An 11,182-nucleotide genomic window follows, 5' to 3' on the forward strand; every position below is an offset into this window, starting at 1 on the left:
CTTCTCTGTATAATGGGTATAAGTAGGTAGTGATCCAAAAATTTTAATTTAGTTTAGTGATGGAAAGGCTTATTATTCATAAATACCCGAATGAAGCAAACGAGAGTAGCCGGCTGCGGTGGCCGTGCGGTTCTAGGCGCTTCAGTCCGGAACCGCGTGACTGCTACGGTCGCAGGTTTGAATCCTGCCTCGGGCATAGATGTGTGTGATGTGCTTAGGTTAGTTAGGTTTAAGTAGTTCTAAGTTCTACGGGACTGATGACCTAAGATGTTAAGTCCCGTAGTGCTCAGAGCCATTTGAACCAAACGAGAGTAAACTGCGACGATTATTTTAAGTGTCTTGAGTAATGTTGATTATGTTGCTCAGACAACAGTGCAAAAAAAGTTACAGAGCATCTGCTACAGTTTAAATCACTGAAATGAAATGTTGTTAAACGTTACTTTCACATATTAAGTAGAAGTAAAATAACATAATCAAAAAATATGAGTATATATTGCTCGATAGGTGTTCGATAGTTCATCAGTGCTCCTGGTCCCGCGCTACCTTAAATTGGCCCTGGTTACAAATGCTCCTCATACCTGTTCTTTCGGATACAAGAGTTATCAACTTTTGTGTCTCAGCTTCCTCACAGTATGTCTTCAACCAATAGCCCAGCGATCTTTGTTCCAGCAACGTCTTCCGAGGATTGAAATTAAATCGGGAAGTTCAACGCCCTTATTCATTATCTTATTTGGGACGTACATTGCCTGACAAAACCAGTGAATTACGCAGATGACAAGGTTGGATGTCAGTGTAACTTCATACACGTACACTCCATCGTCGGGTATGTGAATTGTTAAGAGTTACAATTCTCTGTGACTGGTAGAACAGCCACAAAAGTAGATTGGTGTTGGTCGTGTTTAGTGTTGTTACCAGGCCTTGTGGGATATACACTCCTGGAAATGGAAAAAAGAACACATTGACACCGGTGTGTCAGACCCACCATACTTGCTCCGGACACTGCGAGAGGGCTGTACAAGCAATGATCACACGCACGGCACAGCGGACACACCAGGAACCGCGGTGTTGGCCGTCGAATGGCGCTAGCTGCGCAGCATTTGTGCACCGCCGCCGTCAGTGTCAGCCAGTTTGCCGTGGTATACGGAGCTCCATCGCAGTCTTTAACACTGGTAGCATGCCGCGACAGCGTGGACGTGAACCGTATGTGCAGTTGACGGACTTTGAGCGAGGGCGTATAGTGGGCATGCGGGAGGCCGGGTGGACGTACCGCCGAATTGCTCAACACGTGGGGCGTGAGGTCTCCACAGTACATCGATGTTGTCGCCAGTGGTCGGCGGAAGGTGCACGTGCCCGTCGACCTGGGACCGGACCGCAGCGACGCACGGATGCACGCCAAGACCGTAGGATCCTACGCACTGCCGTAGGGGATCGCACCGCCACTTCCCAGCAAATTAGGGACACTGTTGCTCCTGGGGTATCGGCGAGGACCATTCGCAACCGTCTCCATGAAGCTGGGCTACGGTCCCGCACACCGTTAGGCCGTCTTCCGCTCACGCCCCAACATCGTGCAGCCCGCCTCCAGTGGTGTCGCGACAGGCGTGAATGGAGGAACGAATGGAGACGTGTCGTCTTCAGCGATGAGAGTCGCTTCTGCCTTGGTGCCAATGATGGTCGTATGCGTGTTTGGCGCCGTGCAGGTGAGCGCCACAATCAGGACTGCATACGACCGAGGCACACAGGGCCAACACCCGGCATCATGGTGTGGGGAGCGATCTCCTACACTGGCCGTACACCACTGGTGATCGTCGAGGGGACACTGAATAGTGCACGGTACATCCAAACCGTCATCGAACCCATCGTTCTACCATTCCTAGACCGGCAAGGGAACTTGCTGTTCCAACAGGACAATGCACGTCCGCATGTATCCCGTGCCGCCCAACGTGCTCTAGAAGGTGTAAGTCAACTACCCTGGCCAGCAAGATCTCCGGATCTGTCCCCCATTGAGCATGTTTGGGACTGGATGAAGCATCGTCTCACGCGGTCTGCACGTCCAGCACGAACGCTGGTCCAACTGAGGCGCCAGGTGGAAATGGCATGGCAAACCGTTCCACAGGACTACATCCAGCATCTCTACGATCGTCTCCATGGGAGAATAGCAGCCTGCATTGCTGCGAAAGGTGGATATACACTGTACTAGTGCCGACATTGTGCATGCTCTGTTGCCTGTGTCTATGTGCCTGTGGTTCTGTCAGTGTGATCATGTGATGTATCTGACCCCAGGAATGTGTCAATAAAGTTTCCTCTTCCTGGGACAATGAATTCACGGTGTTCTTATTTCAATTTCCAGGAGTGTATTAGAGACGTGAACAATGTCATGCGTTAAGTGATCGCTGTGAAGGACGCGGAGATGCCGCATTCTCGTCTGAGAACGCATTAACAGCACCTGACAGGGTTTGAAAGGGGTCCCATTTTGGGTCTACATTTGGCCAGCTGGTTACACTGTCCAATACCCACATTTGTAGAGCATTCGGATGTGATAGTGACCCGATGTTGGAGTGCATGTAAACGTGAGGGCAAGCATATTCGTAATCAAGATTCCGGTCGACCGCACCTGGTCACCATATTCTGCAACAAGCACACCGTAACGTCACATCTGCGCCCTGGAGGCCTACGAGGAAGACAGGCCGCGGCGCGTAAATCACGAAGGTAGGCCTCAGCTCGTTCGCTCACTTACCAAAGCATACAAACTAAGATTCTAACCGTATTAACTCGCAACGAGGTATGTATGAACAAACGAGAGAACAGATACCATTGATGGCCGTGCAGCTACTCTAGAATGAAATGATAATTAAATCGACACCCTAGCTGCAAATGGCTCTGAGCACTATGGGACTTAACATCTGTGGTCATCAGTCCCTTAGAACATACAACTACTTAAACCTAACTAACCTAAGGACATCACACACATCCATGCCCGAGGCAGGATTAGAACCTGCGACCGTAGCGGTCACCCTACCTGCAAACAGGTGTTGATATACATCATTGGGGACATGTTGAAAATGTGTGCCCCGACCGGGACTCGAACCCGGGACCTCCTGCGTACGTGGCAGACGCTCTATCCATCTGAGCCACCGAGGTCACAAAGGTTAGTACGCCTGCAGGGACTTATCCCTTACACGCTCCCCGTGAGACCCACATTCCCCACATGTCCACACCACTACATTCGTAGTTCTCCTAATAGATGTTTGCCCATTGCATCTTCTACTGGAATGCGCTGTCTTACTGTTATTACTCCTACAATGATCGGAAGTCCATAGACCTACTTATAATTTTTTACGGCTGTACTGGGGTAAAATAAAATTAAAATTATGCCAAAATTTGTTACCGCTGTACTGGGGCACAATAAAATTAAAATCATACCAAAATGACTATCAGTTGCATAAGGCACCACTTCTTGTTTGAAATGAGGACTGTTAAGCAGAAAAAAACAAAATGCTACAAACAAGCCGTTATACGATTTACATAGAGTACTGCTCTGAAATTAAATTTTGTTGTAGTACTGTTAATCAGTAAGAATTTATAATGGCAGATTCCAGTGAAAGATGCAGTTCTCGTTAGTACGTACACGCCCAGCTGTGAGTTAACAGGTTTAGAAATGCATTTTGTCTGCTGGGTCGAGCGAGCGAGCGAGCTCCGGCCTACCTTCGTGACGTACACGCCGTGGCCTGTCTTTCTTTTGGGCCACGTGCGCCCGTCACCCGGGAACAAGTAATGGACACCCGGCAACATTCTGTGCCATCCCGCGCCATTGGTCGGGGATTAGCAGCAGCCGGACTAGGGGATTACCCTCGCATGCGCACGCTGTCGTAAACATCACAACACGAACGGCCGCACTTCGAGTGGTGCCGTGACCAGGAAGCATCGACTGCTGATGAACGGCGTCGCATTGTGTCCAGCATTACGAGTGATCATCATCGGCGAGTATGGCGGCGTCCTGGAACGATGTCTTTCTTCCATTATTTTGGAGGGGTGCAGCTGCGCTACTCCTTGTGTCAGGGTGTGGGAGGCAGTCGGTTATGACTTTCGGTCATGGCTGTGGATCTCTGACAGGACAACAATATGTCATGGGTGTCCTGCATTCTCAGATGTTACCTCTCATGCGACAATATTGTGGTACCATTTTCCAGCAGGACAATTCTCGCCCACGCAACGCATGTGTCTCTTTGAAGTGTCTGCGCTATGTAGCGGTAGTGTCGCGGCCAGCAGGATCCCCATACCTGTCCCAGATTCAACTTGTGTGGGACCAGCTCGACCTCAAATCTGTCCCAGTGCTAGTATCCGCCATATCAAGAACAGTTACAATAGTTGTGGGCAAGGATGCCTCATGAGAGGATACAACGGTTTTATGACATCCTTCCCAACCGAATGAATGCATGCATCTAGGCCACAGAGGGTGCATCGTTATTGTGATAAGAGGGCTAACACTGCAAACTTTTTCTAAAACTCTGACTTGATTTCCTGATCACTGTGTTGACATCAAATACTGACTCAAACCATGAAGTTTCATTTCGTTTCCTCCTTCCCTTCTGAATTCTTCGCTTTTTTTGCCAGGCGATGTGTTTATTCAGACTGTAAACTTGGACCATAACTCCTCCATGCGTTCCAGATTCGAGCAAATTGCTCTCATTTCCTTCTTGGCACGATGACAGTCACAGATCATCTCACCGTTTTTAACTGCACTTAGTAAACATCTTTGTTATAATGACATCGCAGTAGCTAATCTCTGTTTATTGATTAAAAATATCTAAATGTAGGTATTTATGCTTGCTCGATGTAAAATTATTGTATCTGGATGTGGTCTATTCAGCACATTAAGAGAGAGTAATTTCAGTACTGTTTTGCAACCACGTTTGTCCCTATCGCCTGTGGAAACTTAGTCGCCTCATACTGTTACCATGTGATCGGAGGACTGCCCTGCAGTCGACCTTAGACAGCCTTCATAGATTCCGTGGCTTTTGCAGCTGAAACTGATCACAATGAAAAAAATCGGTTTTATTCTGAGTCCACGTTTTCTATTCAATTTAATCCCAATGATTTCAAAGTCTCATTATAGATGGCCGGCCGGAGTGGCCGTGCGGTTCTGGGCGCTGCAGTCTGGAGCCGAGCGCCCGCTACGGTCGCAGGTTCGAATCCTGCCTCGGGCATGGATGTGTGTGCTGTCCTTAGGTTAGTTAGGTTTAATTAGTTCTAAGTTATAGGCGACTGATGACCTCGGAAGTTAAGTCGCATAGTGCTCAGAGCCATTTGAACCATTTGTCATTATAGATTATACTTCGCTAGAATTAATACTTATCATTACTACAATAACCATTCTGCCTGGGAAATACAGCCCATCTTTTCAAGATATGTTCCAAGTAGAGGAAAGGTGCCTATTATGCGATATTTCCCTAATATGAGACACCCCAACTGTGCTCATGTTAGGGGTTGCACTCTGGTGGAGAGTTTCTTAAATACGTCTATTGCGTGCCAGACGACGACACAGCGAGTAGGACGCCACAGTTGAGCCGTACACAGTACCTGAGCGTTGATACAAAATTTCTTGAGTTTGGAGTTTTTGCGACATCGGTGTTAAGACAATATTTCAGGTTAAAGGTGAGTGGATATTACAGCACTCTTTTATTGTTGTTATTTGTAACGGTATTAGCTATAATTATTGACAATTAGGTTCATTGTCCAACGAACGTTGTTAGCAAGTGCGTGATTCTTTGTGTAAGATGGCGAAATTCCTAATATGCGATAGTATGGGGATCCAAATAGGCGACAGTGTCGCATATTACGATACCTATCGCATATTGGGGGAACTCGTTCTCTCACGATTTATTATATGTGATTTACGCAATACTGTCATGCGATAACAATATTTTATCATTTATTGTAGAAAAAATTTTGGCAACTGCGTTTATTTTAATTCGATTAAATTATCATAAACACGGATTGTGTGTGAAATCTTATGGGACTTTACTGCTAAGGTCATCAGTCCCTAAGCCTACACACTACTTAACCTAAATTATCCTAAGGACAAACACACACACCCATGCCCGAGGGAGGACTCGAACCTCCGCCGGGACCAGCCGCACAGTCCATGACTGCAGCGGCTTACACCGCGCGGCTAAACACGGATTACTATGACTTGTCTTGAGCATTATTCCCACACAAAGAATCTCGATGTGTTAGATAAAACACGTGAAAACAATGTTCATATTGTATGTTTGCCACCTCATTCAATGCATAAAATGCAGCCACTTGACGTCGTATTTATGGGGCCTATGAAAACGTACTATGCCCAAGAGACAGAAACGTGTTTGGCAAGTAACCCAGGTCGTGTTATAACCCCATTATTAATAGCCAGGTTATCTGGGGCAGCTTACAACCGAACAGCAACAATGGAAGCATCTGTGAATGCCTTCAGAAAACAGGTTTCATCCCATGCAACAGAAATATCTTTAGGGAACATGAACTTTCAATTCATCGCCATGCTGACGCTCTTCAAGAAAGAGAGGCCAAAAACTAAAATGAAACTACTGATGGTGATGGTCAAGCTGTCAGGCCGGCAGACTTCAGACCTCTCTCACACATCGCAAAACCAGCTGGAGATAATCAAATAGGTCAAACATCGCGTTCGTGCTCTGCTGCGTTACTAACTTCAACTCCTTATGTGAAGCAATTGCAAGAACCTAAACAGAAGAAATCAGAGGCTGAAGCTAAGAAAGCAGCCAGAGAGTTATTTGGGGAGAAGAGTGGAAAACCTTCAAATCGTAGACCTAAAGCAGAAGAATCGTCTAGTGACTCGGCATCCGATGTCCATCTTGATTACAGTGGGGATTGAGACAGCAGTGATGACAATGACGCAGAGTGTCTGTTCTGTACTGGGCGCTTTTCTGAAGACAAGCACGGGGAGAAATGGGCACAGTGCACGAAATGTTATCGCTGGGCTCATGAAGATTTCGGCGTCACATAAGACAATTTGTTTGCCCCGCATATCGTAAATATAAACCTAAGTAGTGTGAAATGAGTGAAGGATAACAGAAATGTAAAAATTTATGTTCCTATGTCATTATTCTGTAATAAAATAATTAAAGCAAAATATTACTACTGTCTCATATTAGGAAACTTTGATCTCATTTCTACGAAATGCCTTGTTTGTGAAGATTTAATAATTACTCTGAAACATTGTTTGTTATTCCAAATACGATAAGTGTATGATAAAATTAAATAATGCAAGATGTTATTACCATCATAAAAAATACAATTGCACTTACTTTTAGGTCTTTCAAATGATTAGGCACCTTTCCTCTACTTTTTAAGGATTAGGAACTTTTTATCTCTTGTTTCATACAGGACTTTGTGTCTAACACTTATCAGACTGACACGAATGATATTACCCCTGTTAGCGAACAGGAATTTTATTTTATGTATGGAATGACATGCATCGTGATACATACACTACTGGCCATTAAAATTACTACTCCACAAAGATGAAGTGCTACAGACGCGAAATTTAACCGACAGGAAGAATATGCTGTGTTATGCAAATGAGTAGCTTTTCAGAGCATTCACACAATGTTAGCGCTGATGGCGACACCTACAACGTGCTGGAGTGAGGAAAGTTTCCAACCGATTTCTCATACACAAACAGCAGTTGACCGGCGTTGCCTAGTAAAACGTTGCTGTGATTCCTCGTGTAAGCAGGAGAAATGCTTACCATCACGTTTCCGATTTTGATAAAGGTCGGATTGTAGCCTATCGCGATTGCGGTTTATCGTATCACGACATTGCTGCTCGCGTTGGTCGAGATCTAATGACTGTTAGCAGAATATGGAATCGATGCGTTCAGGAGGGTAATACGGAACGCCTTGCTGGATCCCAACGGCCTCGTATCAATAGCAGTCGAAATGACAGGCATCTTATCCGCATGGCTGTAACGGTTCGTGCAGCCACGTCTCGATTCCTGAGTCAACAGATGGGGACGTTTGCAAGACAACAACCATCGGCACTAACACTTCGATGGCGTTTGCAGCAGCATGGACTATCAGCTCGGAGACCATGGCTGCGGTTACCCTTGACTGTGCATCACAGATAGGAGCGCTTGCGATGGTGTACTCAACGACGAACCTCAGTGCACGAATGGCAAAACGTCATTTGTTCGGATGAATCCAGGTTCTGTTTACAGCATCATGACGGTCGCGTCCGTGTTTGTCGACATCGCGGTGAACGCACATTGGAAGTGTGTATTCGTCATCGCCATACTGGTGTATCACCCGGCGTGATGGTGTGGAGTGCCATAGGTTACTCGTCTCGGTCACCTCTTGTTTGCATTGACGGCACTTTGAACAGTGGACTTTACATTTCAGATGTGTTACGGCCCGTGGCTCTACCCTTCATTCGATCCCTGCGAAACCCTACATTTCAGCAGGATAATGCACTACCGCCTGTTGCAGGTTCTGTACTGGCCTTTCTGGATACAGAAAATGTTCAACTGCTGCCCTGGCCAGCACATTCTCCATATCTCTCAAAAAACTGAAAACGTCTGGTCAATGGTGGCCGAGTAACTGGCTCGTCACAATATGCCAGTCACTACTCTTGATGAACAGTGGTATCGTGCTGAAGCCGCATGGGCAGCTATACCTGTACACGCCATCCAAGCTCTGTTGACTCAATGCCCAGGCGTATCAAGGCCGTTATTACGGCCAGAGGCGGTTGTTCTGGGTGCTGATTTCTCAGGATCTATGCACCCAAATTGCGTGAAAATGTAATCACATGTCACTTCTAGTATAATATATTTGTCCAATGAATACCCGTTTATCATCTGTATTTCTTCTTGGTGTAGCAATTTTAATGGCCAGTATTGTATATATTCATATAATACCCGGGTTCCCGGGTTCGATTCCCGGCGGGGTCAGGGATTTTCTCTGCCTCGTGATGACTGGGTGTTGTGTGCTGTCCTTAGGTTAGTTAGGTTTAAGTAGTTCTAAGTTCAAGTGGACTGATGACCGTAGCTGTTAAGTCCCATAGTGCTCAGAGCCATTTAGCCATCATATAATAAAAAAGTCAACATAGTTAATATCTTCATGCAGATATTATGTACCAACCTTAGTTACAAATTAACATCCTAACATCGGATATTCTTAGTCACCTCATCTGTTGCTGCAAGGAAATCGGTGAAGGGGCCCTTGTAGGCTGGATCTGGGCATTCTTCAATATGCATCATATTGTTTGGTTCAAATGGCTCTGAGCACTATGGGACTTAACTTCTAAAGTCATCAGTCCCCTAGAACTTAGAACTACTTAAACCTAACTAACCTAATGACATCACACACATCCATGCCCGAGGCAGGATTCGAACCTGCGACCGCAGCGGTCGCGCGGTTCCAGACTGTAGCGCCTAGAACCGCTCGACCACCCCGGGCGGCATCATATTGTTTGGTTTTTGGCTCAGTATCACATTTTTGAGATGGTATATTCCCCCATTTACGGAGGGCGTCGGCACTTCTGCCATTACCAATTGTGAGGGAATGGGTCAGCCTTCAACATACCCCTGTGAATGTCAAAATGATCAGCCTCGGTCGAAGTGGTCAACAGTCAGGTCGCTCCCCATGGGTTCACATGCATTTAATCAAAAGGGTGTCGTGAGCGGATAACTAAAACAGTGGCCCTAGCAAACATGCGGCATCACAAAAGATAAGAAACAGAACCTTCATCCAGCTATGACATGAAACAGAGGTCTAAATTGATCCCTATTAATTCGAAAGTTCTCTGCTGATACACATCAACAGCAAATTATTACAGGGTCACTCTGATCACATGAATACCTTGACAAAGACTGGATAACAAGCGGATGGGGCAAGACTGTAATCTACTCATGATTTATGGAAACGTAAATCCGTGGCGATCACGCAGTGATTGCCTTTGTCTGGCAGAAAAAAGAAAGAACTACACAAGCAACTATCGTATCCGACTGGTCATGCGGTAGCGTTCTCGCTTCCCACGCCCGGGTTCCCGGGTTCGATTCCCGGCGGGGTCAGGGATTTTCTCTACCTCGTGATGACTGGGTGTTGCGTGATGTCCTTAGGTTAGTTAGGTTTAAGTACTTCTAAGTTCTAGGGGACTGATGACCGTAGATGTTAAGTCCCATAGTGCTCAGAGCCATCATATCCGACTGATTCATAATAAGCCAGTGGATGCTCGTGGAGGTATTGGCTTCTGAAATTTGGTTAGCCCTAACAGCATGTTGATAAACGGACATGAATTTTCCGACCCTGCTCACCATCACTTAGATCAGTCACCATTTTCAGCTCTCAGATGTGTGAAGCGAAATGGGTGCCTTGATATGCCTCAAATGGTTCAAATGGCTCTGAGCACTATGCGACTTAAGTTCTGAGGTCATCAGTCGCCTAGAACTTAGAACTAATTAAACCTAACTAACCTAAGGACATCAAACATATCCATGCCCGAGGCAGGATTCGAACCTGCGACCGTAGTGGTCGCCAGGTTCCAGAGATATGCCTCAGACTGTGACATATCAGTTGAAATTTCTAACTCAAGCGACATATCTGCTAAAGTCACTAAGTCAACTGTTCTCTTCTGTCTCCCAAATCCAAATCTCCTCCTCCATACCCTGCACTGAAGTTTCCGCTTCTGTGCCTTGATGAAAAGTGCTCTCTCTATCGAAACTGAATCTGTTCTACACTCTGCAGGTCTGAGCAATTCTTTGGCGCCAATGGAAACGGCTCTGTAAATTGCTGACTAATGATATATTTGTTAGTAAATCAGTAATTTCCCCATCAAGCAACCGTTACATACTTCAGCTTGCAGTTATTAGACAATTAGTAGTTTCCCTTCCATTCTCCAGTCAGTTTGATGTTAGACAGTACTGTCACCTCCACGTATGCACCCCTCAAAAATTGGTGTCTTTATTACCCTACTCTGCTATTTATTTAGGTTAGCCAATGAGAGGGCCTCTTGCAATAATTTGCTGCCATCCACCTCTCGTAAAATGGTGACAGAGAGTCGGCCCTATGCTCTACAAGGAGAAAAGAATTCCTCTTCACAAAGCAGGTCACGGTATGCCACGGTTTTTATCTATCACTGACTTCTCCTCTCAAACCAGTCCTGGAAGGAGAGT

The 11,182-nt window shown here is 46.0% G+C and overlaps 1 non-coding gene across 1 annotated transcript; it reads right to left on the minus strand.

Annotated features, from left to right (window-relative positions):
* Positions 1–3,064: 3,064 nt before the first annotated feature.
* On the minus strand, positions 3,065–3,138 carry Trnat-cgu (transfer RNA threonine (anticodon CGU)). The gene has a single exon. It is a non-coding gene; the product is annotated as a tRNA-Thr (tRNA).
* Between the last annotated feature and the right edge of the window lie 8,044 nt (positions 3,139–11,182).

The sequence above is a fragment of the Schistocerca serialis genome, chromosome 3, assembly GCF_023864345.2.
Source record: "Schistocerca serialis cubense isolate TAMUIC-IGC-003099 chromosome 3, iqSchSeri2.2, whole genome shotgun sequence".
Lineage (NCBI taxonomy): Eukaryota > Metazoa > Arthropoda > Insecta > Orthoptera > Acrididae > Schistocerca > Schistocerca serialis.